This window comes from Hyperolius riggenbachi, chromosome 2 (assembly GCF_040937935.1).
Source record: "Hyperolius riggenbachi isolate aHypRig1 chromosome 2, aHypRig1.pri, whole genome shotgun sequence".
NCBI classification, from domain to species: Eukaryota; Metazoa; Chordata; class Amphibia; order Anura; family Hyperoliidae; genus Hyperolius; species Hyperolius riggenbachi.
The window spans coordinates 512,021,922-512,045,954 of NC_090647.1; the positions used below are offsets into that span (position 1 = coordinate 512,021,922).

The following is a 24,033-nucleotide window of genomic DNA, read 5'->3' on the forward strand; positions in this document are numbered from 1 at the left end:
GGTAACAGTGACAGGTGGTGATAGGGGGTGATTGATGGGTGATTGATGGGTAATTAGTGGGTATTTAGAGGAGAGAATAGATGTAAACACTGCGCTTGGGTGGTGATCTGATGTCGGGTCTGCGGGCGATCTATTGGTGTGGGTGGGTGATCAGATTGCCCGCAAGGGGCAGTGACAGGGGGTGATTGATGGGTGGCAGTGACAGGGGGTGATTGATGGGTGGCAGTGACAGGGGGTGATTGATGGGTGATTGATGGGTGATTGACAGGTGATTGACAGGTGATCAGTGGGTTATTACAGGGAAGGACAGATGTAAATAATGCCCTGGCGAATTGATAAGGGGGGGTCTGAGGGCATTCTGAGTGTGTAGGCGGGTGATTGGGTGCCCGCAAGGGGCAGATTAGGGTCTGATCTGATGGGTAACAGTGACAGGTGGTGATAGGGGGTGATTGATGGGTGATTGATGGGTAATTAGTGGGTGTTTAGAGGAGAGAATAGATGTAAACACTGCGCTTGGGTGGTGATCTGATGTCGCATCTGCGGGCGATCTATTGGTGTGGGTGGGTGATCAGATTGCCCGCAAGGGGCAGTGACAGGGGGTGATTGATGGGTTGCAGTGACAGGGGGTGATTGATGGGTGGCAGTGACAGGGGGTGATTGATGGGTGATTGACAGGTGATTGACAGGTGATTGACAGGTGATCAGGGGGGATAGATGCATACAGTACATGGGGGGGGAGAATGTGAGGGGTGGGGGGTGATCAGGAGGGAGCAGGGGGCAGGGGGGGATAAAAAAAATAGTGTTGACAGATAGTGAATAGTGGCAGGGAGTGATTGATGGGTGATTAGGGGGGTGATTGGGTGTAAACATGGGTCTGGGGGGTGGGCAGGGGGGGGGGGTCTGAAGGGTGCTGTGGGCGATCAGGGGGGAGGAGGGGGGGGGAAATCAGTGTGCTTGGTGCAGACTAGGGTGGCTGCAGCCTGCCCTGGTGGTCCCTCGGACACTGGGACCATCAGGGCAGGAGGCAGCCTGTATAATACACTTTGTAAACATTACAAAGTGTATTATACACTTTGTATGCGGCGATCGTCGGGTTAACATCCCGCCGGCGATTCCGTATGGCCGGCGGGATGTTGCGGCGGGTGAGCGGAGCCAGGCGGAGGATCGTGTCACGGATGACGCGATCGCTCCGCCCATGCCCCTTCAAGGACCGCCGCCATTTGTCAATACGGCGATCCTTGCGGGGTCCACTTCCCGGCCGCCAATTGTCAATACGGCGGTCGGGAAGTGGTTAACCTAGCTATGCTTGAATTACGCAGACAACGTGAGCGGCGCTAATTGCGCAGCATGCGCTATATTGTATAGCATAAGTAACAGTAAAATTGTGGTGCGCTAGTTGTACACACTTATTTTACCAAAGCTCAGTTCGTTTGGCACAATATTCCTAATTTCCTACGCATTCATAGCAGCTGCATGTATGCTTGCATAACCATATAAGAGAGCCAAAGCAGTATCATGCTCTATTATGTACATACACAGGCGGTAGAGAATTCTGTTTTAAGGATATCTCAGAAAGTACACTGCTCATCTATTATATTGCAAGAATTGCTCTCTTTGGACTTGTCTGATAGAAGGAAAAAATGCTTAATTGCTATTTATAAATGCATTCGGTGTTAGTATGGGGAACGTGCAGCTGAGATATCTAATCCTCTTTAGAATTTAAACAATGAATGATTAGGCTTGATGAGAATAATATTAAATTGACCACTGTATAGAGAATTTAAGCTACCTGAATATAAAGTGAGAAAATGAGAAGTGGTAATAATAAATTATATCAATTTATATAACTATTTCTTTCTCCTGGCTGTGTGTCTGGGCATATTAACATATGATCCATTTTTTTAAGCATGAATGCACTCCTGTAGTGGATCTCTGTAGTCTTAACCATTGTTAATGTTGCACAATATGCAGCCCTACCATTTACGCAGGGGACCCCCCCCCCCCGGTTAATTTTACCCTAGGGCCCGATTGAAGATAGACCTGGCCCTGATAAATATGACTCTGGAAGAAAGTACTTGGCCCATATCCCCAACTGTGTGACCAGACCACTGCTTGGTTTCTGCACTGGTGTAAAGGTCAGACTATGTTGAAGGAGCAAGATGGGGGGGTGTGAATGAAGTGGGAAGGGCATGGTTGGGTGTAGCATGAGTAGGAGGAGCTTGACGTAATGTATATCCTACATCAAATATCCAAATTTCCAGAAGACCACAGAAAACCATTCAGCTATCAAGATAAGGCGTGGTATTAGTCAAGTTAAGGAGTGTACATACACACGCCTAATTCCATCAAACAACAGGTCGTAAGACCCGCTCCCGTGGCGGCCGTTCAGCCAAAAGTTTGGTTTTGACTGATCCGCTCGGTGGAGCGACCACCCCGCGTGCGGGTCTGTCGTTTGAAGGAATCAGGCGTGTGTATGCGCCTTTAGGGGTTTAAGATTAAGTATTGGTAGAAGAACCTATCAACATAAAGAAGTGTTTGGTCATTCCTACCCTATTGGTCTATGGACTATGGTCTGTACAATGACCCTTTTACTCACTGGCTGGAGTGAGGGTAGTTATCTGCTTTCTCCATTATAGGAATTTCATTAGCAAGCACCCTGACATGGAAGCTCCAATCAGGAATTAGCAAAGCACTTTGTGAGAAGGGGGGGGGGGGTATTTGCCTTTAGAATCATCTGAGTGCATGATGATTTACAAATTTACCCTGGTGTTTAACTATTTTCAAGGTGCACACTATATAAGAAGTGAAAGGCTTAGTTGTTGATGACAATCAAAACTATCAGGTTGTGTGTTGTTCTACACAACTTCACTGAATTTTCAAGACGGGAAACTAAATTAATTAGAGGGATAGAAGGTCTCACTTACCAAGAAAGGTTGGGCAAACTGGGCTTATTTAGCTTGGAAAAAAAATACAACTAAGAGGTGACCTGATTCACATGTATAAATATATCAGAGGGCATTGTAAAAGCTTGGCAGGTGAGGTTTTTGTTCTTAGGCTTGTACAACGGACAAGGGGACGTGATCAGTCTATTAAGGAAAAAAAGTTCTTGACAGTCACTTAGAAAGAGCTTCTTTACAGTAACAATGGTTAAAATCTGGAATATCTTACCTCAGGGAGTAGTTATTATAGCAAACTCTACAGTATATCAGCATTTAAAAGGGGCTTGGATGCTTTAGTTTCCTTACATTGAAGTGCATCCATGGCTATAATTACTAGGTAATTCCAGGCAGAGTTGACCCAGGGAATTATCTGACCACCACCTGGAGCCGGGAAGGATATTTTCCATTTTAATGCTAATTTGCCCAAAAGCCTGTAAAGGTTTTTCACCTTTCCCTGGATCAGGTGGGATATGTGCGCGTTTAGGACAGTGATTTTTATCCCCTGGTTGAAATCGATGGATGGATGTTTTTTTTCAACCATACTATGTAACTAAATACCCCCAATTTTTTTTTCTTCTTCCTTAAAACCACAGTTTTACATTACCACATGGACAGTAGAACAAAATACAGTAGAAACTGTGTTACAATCTCTAATAAAACAGATAAAATGAACTATATAAATCATCAATGAAAGGCAAGACTTACATCTGGGGTCCTGTATAGGTTACCCCACCAGTAGAATGTGCTCTTTTAATAAAATCAGGTGCTGCTTGTATCTAATCTGACCGGTTTTGCCAATTTGCGCATTCTACTGGTGGGGTATTTTTGTAATGTATAGAGCCGGTCTAAGTGGGTTTGTTATTTTACAGTGGAGTTTCACTTGAAATGTTTATTTGTAAAAATAAAATGTTTTAAGAAATATTTGAAAAAAAAAGTTGAAAACAATTATATTTGTAAACGTTGTCAAATACAGAAAACAGAACGCAAACCACTGTAATTTCCCTTTAACTTTTCGTTTTTTTGTTTTTTCTTTTCTTTGCAAATCGAATAAGAAAGGTCACTCCGTTCTGATTTAAAAACACTGCTCAGGGGAATTGGGGACTATCATTGCTTTGTCACTCTTAGGGCATTGATTTTCATATAAATCCACACAGGTCTATGAACATGCTTTGTGGCTCAGTGATTCTACGCAGCAGTTCATTCATCTTAGGTGAAAATTTAATTTTACCTGAGCACACAGATTGTGGCACCGATTAGCAGTTCATCTATTCCTCAGACATCACATGACAAATCATTTCTTAGTGTAATCTTTTACGATATGAAAAATACAGGGAGTGAAGGATGGGTTATTTATATTGAAAAAAACGGCAGAAATATAGAGGCTCAACAGTGTAAATTTTGATATTGAGCAAAAAAAAAGGTGTTTTTACCATTCCTGAGTTCAAATCCAGAGAAGATCTATTTCTCTAGCAAAGTGTGGTTTCCAGGTACTGAGACAACATTCAACAATGTTCTTTATACAAAAAAAATCAAAAATAGTCTAGGAAAATGCTGATTAGAAAAAAGTGGTGCTGGGGAAAAGGGTAACAGGCAGTGAGTGACAGGTAGGGTTGACCACGGCGATGGTTGTATTCAGAAAACACAGGAGAACGTGGCCGTAACATACACTCTGGAAGAACATACTGTATGCAGTGTAAGAAGAAATACAAGGTCATAAATAACAGAAATACAACAGCCCAGGCAGGCTGAAATCTAAAAGCAAAATAAATAGTTTTAATGAAATTGCAGCTCAAAAACCTCTCTATCCATATAGGATCCTATGCTGTGTGACCCACATTCCAGTGTCATTGCGCTATGAATACTTCTGACTGTATCTGTCCGGATATTTGTATTTCTGGTATCATTACTGCTGATTTATATAGCGTTATCATGTTCTGAGACCAAGAAAGAAGCAAACACATAGGTATATTCACAAAAGCTTGGTAAACTTAAAAGATGCCTGTTTCCTTGTAAAAAAAAGTTACATAGGCCTCAATTCACTAAGCTTTATCAAACACTTTATCAAACGTTTGATAATTTACCTGATGGGTAAAATCTAATTTTGAATTCACTAAGGTGTTATAGATTTATCGAATGTTTTATCGCTAAAATGTTCAATAAATCTATAACAACTTAGTGAATTCAAAATTAGATTTTACCCATGAGGTAAATTATCAAACGTTTGATAAAGTGTTTGATAAAGCTTAGTGAATTGTGGCCATAGTCACCTAAGAAGAGAGAAGATCACGTCCCGGTCCTCTCTGTGTCCCATTTGGCCCCTGTCTCCCGTCGGTCCCCGTTGCAGCGGCCCAACTTTAATGTTGAAGGAACCTTCAGGTCTTCTCAGTATGTTGGAAGTACTTCTGAAGACGAGCAGTTTCATACTGCACAGTACAGAGCCGCTCGTCTTTGGAAGTACTCAGAGACCCAAGTATTTCTGAAGCCTTCCAAGAAGACTAAAATTTAATTGGGTACAGAGGGGAAGGATGAGACTGAGAGAGGGCCTGGAAGGCCCTACAGGATCCAGATCCTTCCTTCTTTTTAGGTGACTATGCAATTTTATTTTTCAGAAGACTTCAGGTATTCTTTAAAGGAATACTGTAAGGGGGTCGGGGGAAAATGAGTTGAACTTACCCAGGGCTTCTAATGGTCCCCCGCAGACATCCTGTGCCGCGCAGCCACTCACCGATGCTCTGGCCCCGCCTCCGGTTCACTTCTGGAATTTCAGACTTTAAAGTCTGAAAACCACTGCGCCTGCATTGCCGTGTCCTCGCTCCCGCTGATATCACCAGGAGCATACTGCGCAGGCCCAGTATGGTCTGTGTCTGCGCAGTGTGCTCCTGGTGACATCAGCGGGAGTGAGGACATGGCAACGCAGGCGCAGTGGTTTTCAGACTTTAAAGTCTGAAATTTGAGAAGTGAACCGGAGGTGGAGCCGGAGCATCGGTGAGTGGCTGCGCGGGCACAGGATGTCTGCTGGGGACCATTAGAAACCCCGGGTAAGTTCAACTCATTTTCCCCCGACCCCCTACAGTATCCCTTTAAAGAGAGTTGAGCAGCATTATATAACATATTGCCAAACAACCCTCCCCATAAGGGAGATTTGTAAACTGTACACACTGTGGGGGGAAAGAAAAACATTTACTTACCTAGGGTGGCGGCTCCATAGCCCTCCCATGCCCATACAGAAGCCTCCATCTTCTCTCTCCTCTGCCGCACAGCTGCATGTCCCTTCTGGTTATTTGTGTGTCGCCTGCTGTGCAACGCATGCCAGGGACCCACAATGCATGCCAGATTTATCCACATGAATGGAAACTGCATCTCCAAGCATGCATATCGTTTCCCTGGTGTGTAGCACATTGTCTCTCAGAGGATCTCACAATCTACTTCCTACCATATTCCGGATCCGATATCCCTATCATAGTCTAAAGCTAATTTTGAGGGGTGCATATTAACTTGAATGTATTTTTTTAGAATGTAGTGGGAAACTGGAGTGCCCAAAGGAAACCAACACTAACACAGAGAAAACATACAAGTTCCATGCACTTAATGACCTGGCCCAGATTTAGAATAGGGTTCCTGAGGGGGAATGCAAGGCGAGAGTGCTATCCAGTACACCACCATGCCCCCCTCAGAAGATGCTTTAATAGATGAGTAACAAAAATCTATTAAAAATAAAGGCCCCCTCTATCTGATTGTTTTGTCAGTTGAACACTGGACATTGATTGGGAAAGGCTGTTCTTTATCCAACTGAGCAGGAGTGTGGAGAAGTGCGTGAGCTTTATTAGCTCTGAGCTAAAGTACAATGGTTGTTAGATCCTGTCTCTTTTGAGATCTGGTCTAATATTGAGTGGTGCAGGGTTTCCAGCAGGTAAACGATCAATATCACATGGCTATTGATTGTTTACATCAACTAATATTAAATGTCTAGCTCCAAGCTCTGAGCTTTCCTGTTCACAGAAGTGAGAACGGAAAAAGAGAGATAGTGTTTAACTACATAAAATGACAAAAATATTTGTGCAGCATTGATCTATGTTTATGGAAATTTTATGGCCGAAATGGAGTTTTCCTGTGAAGACCTTGTTTTATACGATGATGTTTCAAGGACTATTGTAAAAAAATTGGGCTACGGAGCAGAGCCAATGTTTGATCTTAGAATTGGACTTAAAGTGAACCTCCAGACTAAAAATCGACTCAGCAGCACTGTAAAGGCTTGGTGTTTCTTTAACAGTTTCACAGCATCAGAACTTTGTTTCTCTTATACACGCCTCATTTTTAGCTACACAAAAGAAAACTGCCCGGGCATTTTTCCCCTAATGCTGTGCAAAGCATGATGGGATTTCTGATGTTGTTGTTCTCGTTCTGCTGTTTTGGTGCAATTTTTTTTTTTTTACATTTTGAATTTGACATTTGAAGCCTAGCGTGTGCAGCTGGGAGGGGTGATCAGGACACAGGATAGTTGGAACTGTGTCTCCTGCTCCTTGTCACCTCCTTTCAACCAAAAAGATGGCTGCCCCCATGACAAAGATGGCAGCCCCCATGAATCACAAACATTTGCCTGTTCTTTTAAAAACAGGGTAAGAGATTATATTACCTATCTATTCTAATTAACATAACACATGTAACTTAATGACAGTATGTTTGTTTAGGCTGAAGTTCCCCTTTAACTTCGGGAGAAAGATATAAATAAACCTGTTGAAGAAAAGAAGATCATCTCCTCAATAGAATAATTCTACAGGTCTCCAGGCTTTGCCTTCTGTACATTCACTTGTGCTATAAAGACAGAAATAAATATATATCACTGACTGTTTTCAATTGTTATTGGATATTTGAAGCAAAGAACAGGAAAGGTCATATTTTTTCTTCTCCCTAGCATGGCTGTGAGGTGTCCAGAAAGTGTTCCCATCCTCTGATGTCTGTCAACCGTATTGCTATCAGTCCCAGTAATGGTAAGTTGGTATCTGGTATGGTTGCCATGAACCAAAGTCATTTACTTTACATTCCCATATCACTGGTTACATGAAGGGTGTGGATGTGGCGGCCAGCTCAGAAGGTGTAGCAGAAGGGTCTGCTCCTCTGTCACCGTTGTCCCCAAAAAGAAGAAATAGCAGAGTAAATAATAGGACTAGCGGTAGCTTTCCTGGGAGTTGGGCTATATTTACAATATATTATACATAATTATTTGCCAAAATCCTATTTCCTTCTAGACTCCCCCCTCCCCCCATCTTCATCGAACAGTCCATTTCTTACCCGTAGTTTTGTGCCACCTTGTTCTTTCCAATTAACTTGATTAATCCGAGCCAGCACCCTCCTACCCAAAAGTCACTCCCCCACCTGTGTTTTAGTGAAGAATAAGGTGTTAGGCCATCCCAAGCCCCCCCCCCCATATATATATATATATATATACAGTATATATATATATATATATATATATATATATATATATATATATATATATATATATATATATATATATATACATACACACACACTAATCTATCAATCTATCATGCATACAGGCTGTTCTGGACTGGTTGATCCTCATCAGTGCATGGCATGTATTAATATGGCTCTGTAGGGTAGGATTTGAAACACCCTCCTAGGAATTCTGGTTCACAGTGAGATTGCAGGGCAATCTGCTGTGACTCTGGGTGTTTCAATTCCAACCCCATAGAGCCATTTTAATCCTTGGCATGCACTGATGAGGATCGACCAATCCAAAGCCGTCTGTATGCATGTTAGATCATTGTGGCCCTGTACAATTAACAAACTGGCACATCATTGCATTCCACCAGTTTTTGGAGGTGTGTTTAGCCTCATATGCTCACTACAACCTGAATAATCTCAAACTGCTTCTGCTTAAAGAAGGCAAACATCAGAATCAGAATCAGAATCAGAATTTATTATCGGCAAGTACAACGGTGGATTGTACCCGGAATTGGTTTTGGTGGATACAGGGTCGTTGATGAAGAAACAAGAAATAGCATACAGTTAAAGCATGGCACATACATAGACATGGGACAGCATACTCAGGACAACATTACAGCTTGTGCGTACAATTAAGCAGAGTACAGCATTGCATACAGTTAAGCATGGTACATACATATAAACAATAAAAACAATAAACGCAAAAAAAAAAAGAGAGAGCATTAGGGCATACACGCATATTACGGCATAACGTAATGCAAGCATAGCAAAGCATACACAATAGCAGGAACAGAAAAGAGTAGGACTGGAGGAGCAGCCTGAGAGCTGATATGAGCGCTGCCATTTTCGGCACTGGACGCTACACAGCGACACGCTCCCAACAAGACAGGTGCTACCGATTGTCCACGAAAGTAGAGAAAGCTGAGAAAGCCTGGAAAAGAGTGGATAGAGAAAAGAGAGAGAGAGAAGGGATAGCTAAAGAGAGTATTGAAAGAGAGAGAACCAAAGCACGAGGCGAGAGGCAGAGAGTTCCTTCAGGGCTGCAGATTGACACCCCTGGGTACAGTCCGACAATCAGTCCGAAACCATGTGCTGAGCCCCGTTTAAGCAAGCCCTGGCTTGCTGACCAAATCTGAGTTGGTCAGGACCAGAAGAATCCATTTGATGGTGGTTGCAGGCCGAGAGGGGCCCGGTGCTCCTGGGAACAAAAAGAACACAGAGCCAGTTCTGGTGGGCCTTCCAGGGCTTACGGGGAACTAGGGCTGCTGTGTAGGCTGGTCTGAGTGGCCTGGTGGATGAGAGCAGAGGGGACTACAGAGCTGCACTGTGCTGTTTGAGGACTGCAGGCTCGGTGGTGGGGAGCAGGGCCTGGCTTGTTTTCAGTGGAGTGTATGGAGCAGGAGAGCAGTGGTGCAGGGGCGACAGCAGCCTTGAATCTCGGTGGTCGTGAGGGAGCAGATAGAGTGTTGGTGCACATACCTCTCCGGGCTGCGGCGGTGGAGCTGCCTGCTTGTTACTGTGAAGGCATCCCCGGGTGGCGGTGGTGTAGTGGCCCCACATGGAGTGGCGGATCAGGCATCTTCCGGGTCCTCAGATGGTGTCAGGGCAGGGCAGTGGAGGCAGCGGCAGAGGATCAACAGGCTCCAGTCCCCGGGTCCTCTGATAGCAGCTGCATTCCGTGAGCGGCGTCTGGTTGCCCCGGCAGCAGTGTTGTGGCTGCCCCACGTGGAATCCTGTCCCTCCTAACGATGGTCTGAAGGCGATATAGCAGCCAGCAGGGATGGAGATGTGCGGTGGCAGAGGGGCTGGCTCAAGAGTCGGGCAGCGAGCAGCAGGAGTCAGGCAGCGAGCAGCGGGAGTACCCAAACAGCTGATCAGCTGTCGGCCGCAGCTAGCAGGCGCCCCGGGCTAGCGGGGAGGCCTGCAAAGTGTTCTTTGCAGGCTGGAACGTGTGAAGGACGGGGGCCTCTCTGCTGGGAGCCGTACCGGAACACAAGCTGCGGTGCCGTGGTGGGATCAGCGCAGGTGGCGGCGCTGGTGGTCTGGAGGCAGCGGAGGCAGCGGCAGAGGATCGACAGGTTCGAGTCACCTCTCCATGCCTGCGCACTGCACGTGGCCCCAAACAGCTGATTCCCTCGCCGACCTGCAGACCGCGGCGCGTGGCTGCAGCAGAGCGAGACCATCGTGTCCATGTCCTCCGCATCTCTCCCCGGCATGGAGAGGAGTTCAGAGGTGAGTGGAGGAGAGGTTACATCTCTAAAAGAGTAAAGAAGACCGGAGCCCTGTGGCCGTGGCGTCCGAGTCCATACAACATCTGTTGTACATAGTGTTTTCATCCTTTTTATCCCCTTACACACTTCTAGGAGTTTTGGTTCACCATGAGCTTGCTGGGCAATCTGTCCACTTTGGTTTGTTGTGATTCGGAGAAAAAGGTTTTTCAGGATGGTTAGTGTTAGGGGATAGGGTTGGATCCAACAATTAGGGTTAACAGGTTAGGCCTAGATGTCAGTGATGACTATGCTTTGGGGGAGTGGTTAGCTATCACATTGAAGAGAGTTTAGGGTTAGGCATCAGGAGGGTGATTCCATTGCAGGGGGGATAGGGTAAGACATCAGGATGGCGAGGAGGGATTAGAACTATGCATTAGTAAGAAAAAAATATGAGGAAAAGAAGCTTAGGGTTAAGCAGTAAGAAAGAGAAAGGATTGTTAAATGATAGCCTGAAAGGGGGGGGGGGGGTGCTAACTTGGACTGTGGCCTACAGCTCCTTAGCTACGCCACTGGTCAGTGGCCATACTGTATGTCAGGGCCGGGCCGAGGCAGAGGCGAGAGAGGCTCCAGCCTCAGGGCGCAGTGTAGGAGGGGCGCACAACTCACTCAACTATCATTCCCCTATTGTGTTTGATGCAGAGAAAAATAGGAAAAGAAGATGCATGGCAGTGACTGCAAGCCAGATAACTAGAGATTAAGGTATAGGGGGGATTGGGGGCCTGAGGTGCCTCTTAGTCTAATAGCAATCAGCATGTGGCGGATGGTGTGGGAGGGATGGAGGGGCGCAATTTGGTGTCTCAGCCTTGGGTGCTGGAGGACCTTGTACCGTCTCTACTGTATGTACCCACTGCTGGATTTATACTTTGTGGGCCCTACGCCAAGAATGTTGTGGCTCCCCTTTCTTGTGCAGTAGCTCCCCTCCTATTCCATGTGCAGACCCTCTTCATGTGTACCATCCATGTACAGCACCCCTTTTCTTTCATGAACAGCTCCTTTGAGCATCGGTTTCCCTTTTTCATGTGCTGCTCCCCATTTTTGGCCTCCTCATTCATATGTAGCAACCCCTCTTTCATGTCCAGGTGCCTCCTTGGGCTACGGCTGCACAAGGCTCGGGCCTTTGTGGCCTTTCCAGAAATCCAGCTCTGTATATGCCCACTGGCAGCAGCACTGTTTGGCTATGTTCTTCATCTATGTTCTCTTAGATGATCTGCCAGCAGGCCTATAATCCATACACCTTCTGATTACTGCGCAGCTGAATGCCGGGAGAGCCTGGAAATCTGCGAGGAAAATGGACCATATTTCACGTCCGTGTTTTATTCACCCTGGTAATCCTGTGTCTACGATAACACAGCCAACACATTACTGGCGAGTTCATGCATCATACCATACAATGGGAAAGAGAGACAGAAAATATGCAAAATAGACTGGGAGAGAGCAGGAAATATTGATATCGCCAGTAATCACAAATTTATTTCCTACTGATATGTCACTTCAATTTATAGTGTTTGCTTTGAGGTGGAGGTAGAAGGGAAGGTGCCGGCCTGGGATGGAACAATTATCTGTGAAGCCCAAGATTCATAACGCGGGTTTTCCATGTTGTAACTTGTAAGTCCTCGACAATCTATCTTACACCTTCCCATTCTGCTGAAGTGTTTCATCATCACCTGTCCATAATATCTCTTCTGTTTCTCGGCCCTGCCTATTAATCCTCACCGAATAACCTCCCTGGATTCTTTTTTTCTTTATTTCCCTGGTTTTTGATGCCTTGCCCACGGCATACAAAAGACCGCGGCTGTGTGTCACAATATTGGTAGGAAAGGTTAGTGCGTTCGGAGCTGGTCTGTCAGCTGTTGGTGGATGCTGAATCGCTCAACAGCATCACCAATGTGATTCTAAGAAACAAAAATCCTTTGCCTGTTTTGTCTTCCTTCCTCCTCTATAAAAATACAGGGCCTCCAGATTTATGAACGCGGAGATGTGCAATGGCAGTCTTCATTCCAAGCGTCATCTGCTGGTGTACCTGGGTATTAAAACAAACCTAAAATATAGGTGTAACGATTGTGGAATTCTCTCCGTGATCAGCGCACAGGGCGTGCGCTGACACTGCGGAAATCCTCCACAAGCGTATAATTTGAGGGAACCCAGCAAAAGGTGCAATGCACCTGTAGAGGGAAATTCCTGTCTACAGGTGGAGCTGTGGAGTGCAGAGGAACAGCTCCTTTGCCCTGCCACAGACGCCAGACAGGAATTGTACGAAGGGAAGAAACGGAGGGCAAGATAGCCCTGAAAGAGAGAGATCAAAGCGACAGAGGGTATGTGTGTCCACCAATCTAGTCACCACCCTGCGACGATGAACACACAACCATGAAGATAAAGTGAGAAGGCAATCGCCAGAGATGGCGATTGCTAACAGCGACACAAGACCGAATAAGCACAGATGAGGAATGTATGTATGTCCACCAATCTAGACGCCAACCTGCGATGGTGGACACACAACAGAAGAAACCAAGCGAGAACGCAATCGCAAGAGAAGCGACCGCGGAAGAGAATGAGCACAGGGACAGAATGTATGTATGTGCCCCAATCTAGTCGCCAACCCGCGACGGTGCACATACAACAGCAGATATGAAGTAAGAATGCAATCGCAAGAGAGGCGATTGCCAGAGGTGACACAAGGCTACAGCAAGGCAGAGCATGAGAGTAGCAAAGGCACAGCAAATCATACAATGAGAAGATAAGGAAAATAACAAACGCTAACTAAACGCAAACACCGCACTCATTCGCAACAGTGCACGCGTTTATGCGCAATCTCCGCATGTTAAGCACAACAGAGACAAGCACGCCTAACTAACCACCGACAGACAAACATGAAACAGAGGACGCGAGCGCTTGCTTAACGGTTACCTCACCGAGCCTCCAGCAAGCGTTCGTAGCAGACAAGACAGATACACGAAAACAGAAATAAGTGAGAGATACGATCCACTGCTCTTTCCGCCAGAGCGAGTGCGATCCAAGTATAGAAACAGAGCGAGCTGGATCCACTGCTCTTTCCGCCAGAGCAAGTGTGATCCAAGTACAGCAAGAGAGATGGAGATCAGACGGATCCACAGCACTAGCGCAAGGCGAGTGCGATCCAGACAAGACAGATCAGATGAGATAGCTGGTAGCAACCGCTGCTCCAGCTATACTCCAAGAACAAAGATCAGAACGACTTCCTGTCGACCACCGCTGGGACAGGACAATCGCAACAGACAAACAAAACAGATATGCAATCCTAACTGCACTAGGGAACCTGCCTAGTGCAGTCCCAGGAATTACTCTAAGCTAATCTTTAAACAAAGAGCAAGGCTGACACTCCAGGAGTGTTTCACAGGAATAACCCTTATGACTAGCCCAGGTCTGTGATATCACATGGTATTTATAGAGTAAGCCTCAAATGATGTGGCTAGGCAATCTGCATGACAAACGTATGCAAATTCCTCAGCAGCAAGCTGCAAAACTGACAAAAGGTCTCTCTTCCAGATACCTGCAGAATGCAGACCTGAACAGTGGTCAAAAAGCTGCCTGCCTGCGCAGGCAGCCGAGTGGATCCTCACAATAGGTAATACTGTACATACAATAACATTTGTAATGCGCTTTTCTCCCATAGGACTCAAAGCGCATAGATATGTCCCAGATAAATACAAGGTTGCAGGCTGGACTGTGTTACAGAGGAAATAGTCAGGTGTTCATAAATGTCAGACTAAAGAGGTCAGGGCCGGATTTACAGCTCAGGAGCCTATAGGCACAGAAGATCTGGCGCCCTAAACTCCTCCCTCAGCACAGGCCACACCCCCAAGCTACACCGTTTACTCTTATTAAGTAAAATAGAGCAAGGTAAGGTAGAGATTAGTAAAGACAAGAACCGGATACAAACAATATGCAGATATTATAAATAATATGAGGAATTTACCAAATATAGACCAATATTACCATCAACAAGCACATCTAAGGTAAAGAGGATAGTCTGTGACATGACTATGTATTCTGTAGTGCTGCAGAAGATGTCAGTGCTATATAAATACATAATAATAATATGTTAGGACATATGACTATGGCAGGGATTAGACTGTGAGCGCCTCTGAGGACAGTCAGTGACATGACTATGTACTGGGTAAAGTGCTGCAGAAGATGTCAATGCTATATAAATGCATAATAATAATATGGTAGGACTTTAGACTTTGACTTGGGTAGGGATTAGATTGTCAGTGACATGACTATGTACTCCGTAAAGTGCTGCAGAAGATGTCCATGCTATGTAAATGCATAATAATGATATGGTAGGATATTAGACATTAGATATTATGCTAATATTAGATTGTGAACTTCTCTGAGGGCAGTCAGTGACATGACTATATACTCTGTAAAGAGCTTCAGAAGATGTCCATGCTATATAAATACATAATTAGAATATGGAAGGACATTAGATATGACTATGGTAGGATTAGATTGTGAGTTCCTCTGAGGACAGTTAGTGACATGCCTATGTGCTCTGCAAAGTGCTGCAGAAGATGTCTATGCTATATAAATACTAAATAATAATAAAAAGCTAGGACATTAGACTATCTATGGTAGGATTTACAAGGGCGTACAGAGGGTGGGTATGACGGGATGCACAGAGGGTGGATACGACGAGACACACAGAGGATTGTCACAGGGAGGGACGCACGGAGGGTGGACACAGGGAAGGATGCAAGGAGGGTGCGCACAGGGAAGGGATGCAGTGGGTACAGGGAGAGACCCACAGAGCAGGCATCGGGGGGGATGCAGTAGGCACAGGGAGGGGGCACAGAGGGTGGGCATGGGGAGGGACGCACAGAGCAGGCACTTGGCAGGACGCAGTGGGCTCAGGGAGGGAGGCACAGAGAGTGGGCACGGGGAGGTACGCAGAGAGCGGGCACTGGGAGGGACGCTAATAGAGTGGGCACAGGGAGGGCCAAAGTGGGCTCAGGGAGGGGGGCACAGAGATTGGGCACGGGGAGGGACACACAGAGCGGGCACTGGAAGATACGCAGTTAGCACAGGGAGGGGGAACAGAGAGTGGGCACTAGGAGGGGGGCACAGAGAGTGGGCACAGGGAGGGACACAGTGGGCTCAGGGAGATGGGCACAGAGATTGGGCACGGGGAGGGACACACAGAGCGGGCACTGGGAGATACGCAGTTAGCACAGGGAGGGGGCACAGAGAGTGGGCACTAGGAGGGGGGCACAGAGAGTGGGCGCTGGGAGGAATGCACATAGAGTGTGTATAAAGAGTAGTAAAAACAGAAAAAAAGAGAGAGAATGGGGAAGTGAAAAGTGAAGAGACCAGACAGAGTACATTACTTCCTTCCTCTCTGTCATTGGTCCGGGCTAGATGGCCGTCATACACTGCTGGCTGAGGCATCATTGTGTGTGTCCCTGCGACTCCTATTGAAGTAGCTGACTACTACTTTGTCTCCTCTCCTCTATTTCTTGTCTTGTCTCTGCTCTTTTCCTCCTCCATGTGTTTCTGGCCGGCTGTTCTCCTGCACGACACGCTCCAGTGCTCCTTCTCACAGATCAAATGTCCCGCCACAGCCGCCCATGTGTGACGCACACGCAGAGCATCTGGGAGGAAAGAAGACAGCGCTGAGCTCTGCAACTCAGTCCTAGAGGCGTACACTCCTAAAAAAAATACATGAAGTGCTGTGCCGACTTTGCAGCTGCTATAATGGAGCATCTTGGGAATGCTCCAGTCCGGAAAGTCTCCCCCTCTCCCATGCATTGCCTCTCACTGTGCGGCTTCCCTGATCAGCGTCACGCTAAGAGCCAGGTGCAAGGCAGGGTAGTGAGTGACGTCACATCACACACTGCATAGCGGGGAAAATCGGGGAGAGAATGCCGCCTCTGTCATATAAGGCGCCTGTAGGCATGTGCCTACAGTGCCTTATGGTAAATCCAGCCCTGAAAGAGGTGGTTTTTCAGTTTGGACTTAAATGCTTCCAGGGATGGGGACAGGTGTATCTAGAGGGGTGCAGGCATGGTTCATGCCATGGGCGCCATGGCACCATGGGTGCCATGCCTGCTCCTGTGCTGTACCACCCTGCTTGCCCCTGTGCTGCACTGCCATGCCTACTCCGATGCCCCCTCATCACTCAGACCTCATATCAAATGTATTTTGTTATCTGGGGAACATGGCTACTTAACTTATATACATAATGTAGGGCACACTTGGCTTAGTGTTAGAGAAGAAGACAGAGAGGGAATAAGAAGAGATATTTTCAAAAAAGTAACTTCAGCAATATCCTGAGACCAAAAACACAGGCAACCCTAACACATGTACGCGAGAAGGGATGCTGTTCTTAGAAAGAAAGAAAGGGGCTCTGACCGGGAAGGGGGGGGGGGGGGGGGGAGCACAATTTCAGTGTTTGTTATAGGCTCTATGTTACCCAGATACGCCCCTAGATGGGAATGCTCTGATTGGGTGTGGCAGGCCGCCAAAGATTTTGAGGTGGACTCTGGAGGTGGCCAAGTTATTACATCCATTTGATCTAAGATTGTTGAGAGTATGATGCAGTTGCAACAAGTCCTTCAGGTATCCTGGGCCCAGATTGTGCAAGGATTTGGATGTCAATAACCCAATCTTAAACAGAACTCTCCATTGGTTACCCTACAATTGTTTAGTAGTGATAAGCTGAATTTTTCATGCAGCAAAGTCTCCATTATCTGGCACCACCAACAGGGTGCTGTTATGCTGGACAAGTGGGCTTTTTGTTTGCTTGAGACTGAATGTTAAAAATAGGCCTAGTTAATACGTTACAATTCCTGACTCTGTATACATACCATGATGTGACGGATTGCGGAAAAGCCGCCGCGCGTTCTGGTAGTGAGGAGGCGGAATCCGCGCAGAGCGGCGGAATCCGCGCACAGAGCGGCGGTTTCTCCGCAGCAACATGCTTCTGGTTTGTCTGGACCTAGTAGTGCACACAGATGGAGAGCTACGCGCGCGCGCGCCGCAAAACAGGCTCTTTATGCAATAGGAGAAGGGTCAGCTGATCGAGGCGGTCAGCTGATCCCAGCTCAGCAGGTGAATGGTTGATGGAAGCTGGGCTGCGCTGTGGAGCGCTTTACTATATATAGCTCTTGCTGTTCAGTTGCTGGTTGTCTGGCGTTGTGAATACTTATGTGTTAGCACTCAGACCTTAGTCAGATCCTTCAGTGTGGTGGAACCAGGAGGACTTGGGAATCCACACTTAGCCAGTTCACTGTATTATTATCTGTGTTATTCTCGAGCATAGTTCCAGGGTGTAGAGACCACGGACCTCACACCCAGACTAGGAATATTGTATCTCATCTGTGTTATTCCTTGGCCCAGTTCCAGGGTGTAGAGACCACGGACCTCACACCTCAGACTAGTAATTGTATATCATCTGTGTTATTCCTTAGACCAGTTCCAGGGTGTAGAGACCACGGACCTCACACCCCAGACTAGGAATTGTATATCATCTGTGTTATTCCTTAGACCAGTTCCAGGGTGTAGAGACCACGGACCTCACACACCAGACTAGGAATATTGTATATCATCTGTGTTATTCCTTAGACCAGTTCCAGGGTGTGAGACCACGGACCTCACACTCAAGACTAGGCATTATTGGATATTTGTTTATGAATTGTATCTCTCCTGACTTCTCTTCTGTTTTCTGATTCGGTACCTTCGCACATCTGATCTACTGTTGCCGACCCTGCCTGTCCTTGGTTACCGAGTCTGTCTCCTGTCTCTACTTTATCTGCCTGTGTGTTGCCGACCCGGCTTGCCCGACCCTTCTGGCTGTCACCCAACCTTTGGGTGCTCAGTCCTCCTGCAGGGGTCCCCTGCTCCTCAGAGGGGGGGCCCTCTACTAATTGGACCACCTGCTACCCTGGTGGTTCAATTCCTACTGTTACACCAAACACTTACACGCTTCAGGTGTCTAGAGGTTAGTACTATATCTGTATTATTGGTGATTCTGCAGATCATCCATAATCAGGTATAGATCTGTATTATTGGTGATACTGCAGATCACCAATAATCAGATTCTCTCTGGTTGCTGACACCTATCGTTACACATGAACTCTGTATTAAATGTACAGTAATTGAAAGTATATTAACCTTGTAAGGGCCCTTTAAGCACAGCAGAGCCTACAAAAAGCCTAAAAAGTTGGCCTTCACCACTGTAGTACTGCTGGCGATTAGTTCTGGTTGGTTGAGACTTCTGGTTAGTTGAGTTCTGAAAAAACTGGGACTCTGTTGTATATGTGTAATGTTGCATTCCAATTTGCAATTACCATGCAAAATCATAATTCATACTTTTCAGCAAACTCCTAATTAATTTTGTCGTAATTATTTATTTATTATTTATTTATTTTATTTATAAAGCGCCAACATATTATCGGTATTTCCAACTATCCCTATTGGGCATGGCACATTTTTTTCAGTGTGCATCCATAATTCTAAAGATATTGATCCGAGGCCAATAATGAAATGTTATTTTAAAGGGGTTCTTTCGCGAATGATGAAAACAATAAAAAGTGGTTTATGCATAAACTATTAAATATCCTTCTAAAATAGTGTCAAAAGTTTTTTGTTTTTTTTAAATTAATGGTTTCATCAATACAACATGCAATGTAAACAGTGACGGATGACGGACTGGGAGGCTAATACATTTGTTAGGGGTGTTTGTTTTTTTTACTTTCATTTCACAACCATAACTCTTGCCTACCTAGTTTTTAGTGGTATAATCCACTTCCGCCAAGAATTGCCATTACAGCTGTAACAGCTAAGCTCCTCAATATGTGTTTACATTGTTGCTAGGCAACCAGACTCGAGGTCTGTGCAGAGAGTCGTTTGTGCAAAGAGTCATAAGCTGCTGGGAGAATCAGCCAGAATCAGTCCCATCTACACCATATGATTCTTTGTCAGATTCGATTCAATTTGATTCGATTAATTGATTCGATTTGATTTAATCTGACATGTCCGATTCATGATTCGATTCAATTTTCATCGATATCCAGCTGATTCAAAAATGTGGTCAAATCTGCTACAAATTGACGTTTCCCAGGCGATCATTATCTGAAAATGATCAAGTTGTTCGATCATGCCAGATGGAAGCATGATGGCAGATGGGAGCACGTCACTAGCGGTATTCGATTCCACGAGTGACGAGTGGTGTAGACAGCAAAGCCTTTACTCACCTATCCTGCAGCGCATGTCTTCTCTCCGCAGCCAGGTGCTCCTCCCTATCTCTTCTCTCTGACTTGGCTATAGGCCAAACACAAGAGGCCTCTAGAGCTCATAAAAGGTAGAGAGTTTCTAATGTTTGGCCTCGCATTTGCCAGAGGACACACAGCTCCCCAGGAGAGACGCGACAGGGAGGAGCTCCGCATTAGAGCATTGGCGGAGAATAGAAGACACACGCCATTGGACAGGTGAGTGTAAGCTCTGCTGCCTACACTCTGCATGACCCGGGGGTAGGAGACGACTGGGAGACCTGGGTACCCAGCAGGGAGTGAGGATATATTTTCAATCAATTTCATACAGGAATCTATTAAAAAATCTCTGTACAGTGTGTGGAGGGATTCAATCAGATGAGATCCCTCTCTGATCAAATAAGGATCTGAGCAATGGCGTAACTACAATTCATGGGGCCCATTTACAAAACTTTGATGGGGCCCCACAAATGTTCACACCCCTTCCCTTTCCTCTCCTTTGTGACCTTCATGGCCTTGGGGTCCATCTCACAAGGGTTATAAAACAAGTGTGGCCATCATGAACTTCTCCGATACCAAGTGCAGCCACAAAAACACCTGATCGGAAGTATAGTCCCCTGTATCGGAGGAAGGGAAATTCATCACCTGAGTATTTGGGACCCCCACAGCTCTGGGCCCCCTACTGATTGCAGGTGCTTCTTCCCTGTATTTAAACCACTGGATCTATGTGTTGGCCACATGAATCAGTGTATGGTCACCTGTAGACTAATTAACAATTTTAGGCACCTTTTATGTTTTGAACAGGAGTATTTGTACCACTGTGGAAAGTCTACAGATCAGAGTAGGACTTTAATTCCACTTTCAAAAATGTCAGAATTTTTCCTTATCTCTCAGCACTCACGGGTGAGATAACACTGCCTACTGGAAGGGATTTACGGCACACATAATAAACAGCCTTACTTTAGAATAAACATGTTCTAATTATCTTCCAGCACATGCTCTTCATCATCTACTGTTTGCGTGATTCCATCATCACCGAGGTTCGCAGATTGCCCGCTGCTCACCTTGCGATGCTCTATTAACCTAAATATCAATCTGCCTATACATTCAAATAAACCGGAGAGGTTATTAACTTGCCCTTGGCGAAAAAAAGATTTAGCTTCCCGGGGCAAACGCTTTGATAAATTCTGTATATGACACTTTTATTACATATAGTAAATAGAAGATCTTGCCCGCTTTTATGACAGCCATCACTAACTCATTCGGCTCTTATTACTTTCACATTCTCCGTGTACCTGGAACATTTTATGAAATTATTTCCATGCCAATTATATCGGGTTCACTTCTTACATTCTTGTCTGTCTTCTGCTTTATGGAGATGATTTTTTTTTTAATTGTGATGAAACCGGCAGGTTAAAAATAAAGCTTTGTACTGGCTGCATGGATAATTCTGTGGAAATAGGATTGTTTTCTCTTGACTTGCCGGATGATATATTACAATTAAGCTAGCTGTGTTTCGGTGCCGCTAAAATTGCTGTAGGCAGACAGATTACAAAGAAACAGCAGGTTTGGGTAAGGTAGGCAAAAGGAAGCCAAAAATTGTCCACAGTGCTTGAAATCTTAAAGCACCACTGTACAAGAATCTAAAGGTCCTAACCTGAACAACTAAACCTGAACCTAAAGAACCACTGTAGTTAACCTAAAGAACCTAAGCTAAAAAACCTAAACTTGAACCTAAAAATATTCTCTATAAGAACCTAAAGAACTCAAAGGACGTGACCTAAAAAACCCTAAACCTGCACCTTAAAGAGAATCTGTATTGTTAAAATCGCACAGAAGTAAACATACCAGTGCGTTAGGGGACATCTCCTATTACCCTCTGTCACAATTTCGCCGCTCCCCGCTGCATTAAAAATATTCAAAAACAGTTTTAAAAAGTTTTTATTATAAACAAACAAAATGGCCACCAAAACAGGAAGTAGGTTGATGTACAGTATGTCCACACATAGAAAATACATCCATACACAAGCAGGCTGTATACAGCCTTCCTTTTGAATCTCAAGAGATCATTTGTGTGTTTACCTTCTGTCCCCCTGCAGCTCTCATCCACTGAATACTAGTGACAGGCTGATCATTTCTTCCTGGAGACAGCTCTGCCCTATCTGTAATTCCTCAGTATGTGTCAGACAGCTCCTTTCACACCCTAACGGAGGAGGATTTTTATCCAGCTCTCTTCTCTCACTGATAAGAGAGCAGAGACGCTGCTGGCTCATGTAAAAAACACACACTGGAGTGTGCATAGAGGGGCCTGGAGAGGGGTGTGCATAACAGATCAGCACGGAAGAGTTGGCAGCCTTCCAGACACAGGGCGACAAGTCCGACAGGGGAAAGATACATTGATTTATTACAGAGACGGTGATAGTAGAAAGTGCTGCAATAAGCCAGAGCACATTAGAATAGTGTAATGAATAGCGGAGATGCCGCCTCATGGGAGAACGGCATGGCGGCTATCTCCGCGTCCCAGCCGGTGGCTGCTGCCGCGCAGCAGCGTGATGCTGCCTTGCCTGGTCCTTCTAGTGCACACAGATGGAGAACTACGCGCGTGCACGCCAGGCGACAGGACCTTTATGCTGCTAGAAGAGGAGTCAGCTGATCATGCCGATCAGTTGACTCCAGCTATGCTCCGAATTGGCTGAGTGACTGGAGCTGTGGAGCGCTTTTAGTATATATAGGACTCGCTTGTAGTGATGGGCGAACACCTGGATGTTCGGGTTCGGGAAAGTTCGCCGAACATGGCCGAGATGTTCGGCATGTTCGGGCCGAACCCCGAACTTCCCGAACATCCTGCTTTTGGGGGCCCTATGGGGTCGCAGGCATAAGGGGGGAGCATGCCCCGATCGCGGGGGGGGTCGGAAATTCCCCCCACCCCCTCCGCTAGCGCTCCCCCCTCTGCCCGCTTCCCCATACAAAAGTTTAAGCAAAGTACCTGTAATAGTGGATGGCCTGGCAGTGGCACTGTGGAGTGAGGAGGAGGAGTCCGGAGAGTGACGCGTTGAGGGAGGCCGGGCAGCGAGCGTAAGGTCGACCCCCCCCCCCCGCGATCGGGGCATGCTCCCCCCTTATGCCTGCGACCCCATAGGGGGGCCGTATTCGGCCGAACAGGGCCCTGTTCGGCCGAACAGGGGCCCTGTTCGGCCAGGTTCGGCCAGGAATTGAGCCGTTCGGACGAACGCGAACAGTTCGGCCGAACACCACCAGGTGTTCGGCCGAACTCGAACATCACCCGAACAGGGTGATGTTCTGCAGAACCCCGAACAGTGGCGAACACTGTTCGCCCAACACTACTCGCTTGTCACTTGCAAGTTTATAAACCTACCAACAAAGATGAATCCTATAGGGACCGCACCACACAAAGTATAATAGGTCAAGAAAAATGAACTTTATTGAAATATGATTGCACACGATTATAAAAACAATTAAAAACACTAGACCCCAGGTAGTCACAATGAATAATGTAGCCAATGGCTATAATAATGAATAATGAATGAAACATCAATGATAAAAGCCCAACCCTTCACTCAATCCCCAAATACAAAATCGGTATACACATTGATGGGAAAGTGACAAGTGCAAAGTGCTTGAAGCCTCCTAAACAATGTATGGACAAGGAGGGTAATAAAGTGCAAATAGTGCAATGAAAATTGAGGTAGAAATGCTGAAGAGTGCGATGAACCTGCCAATTCAGATGTACAAGACCGGAAAGTGTGACAAGGAGATAGAAAGTGGAAGTGAAGTGAAACACTGGTCAGTGTGACCGAGTGAGAAAAGTGCGCCAGAGGAAGACTCACCAATGTGGAGAGCGGGAGGAGGAAGGGATGCGATAGCCTGGGACGTCTGCCTTCGCGATTCGCCGCTTGCAGCGGCTTCTACCGATCAAGCTATACTTTGTGTGGTGTGGTCCCTATAGGATTCATCTTTGTTGGTAGGTTTATACATTTGTCTGAATCCTTTTCTGCACACACTATAATTGATCATTGATATACAAATGAGCTAGGATATATGTACTGGTGCTGCCCTTTTTGTTTGGTGTTAGGATGTCACTTGCAAGTTGTC

At 46.0% G+C, this 24,033-nt stretch overlaps 1 long non-coding RNA gene across 2 annotated transcripts in view; it reads right to left on the reverse strand.

The window, feature by feature from the left end:
- The window catches only part of LOC137545007 (uncharacterized), a 171,943-nt gene that overhangs the window by 16,364 nt on the left and 131,546 nt on the right, over window positions 1-24,033 (reverse strand). Inside the window, exon 3 of one of the 2 annotated variants that reach the window (XR_011025965.1) lies at window positions 7,671-7,751. The exons of the other annotated variant lie outside the window; for it this stretch is intronic. This is a non-coding gene — a long non-coding RNA (uncharacterized lncRNA). The remainder of the gene's footprint in view (window positions 1-7,670; window positions 7,752-24,033) is intronic. 2 annotated transcript variants of the gene reach the window in all.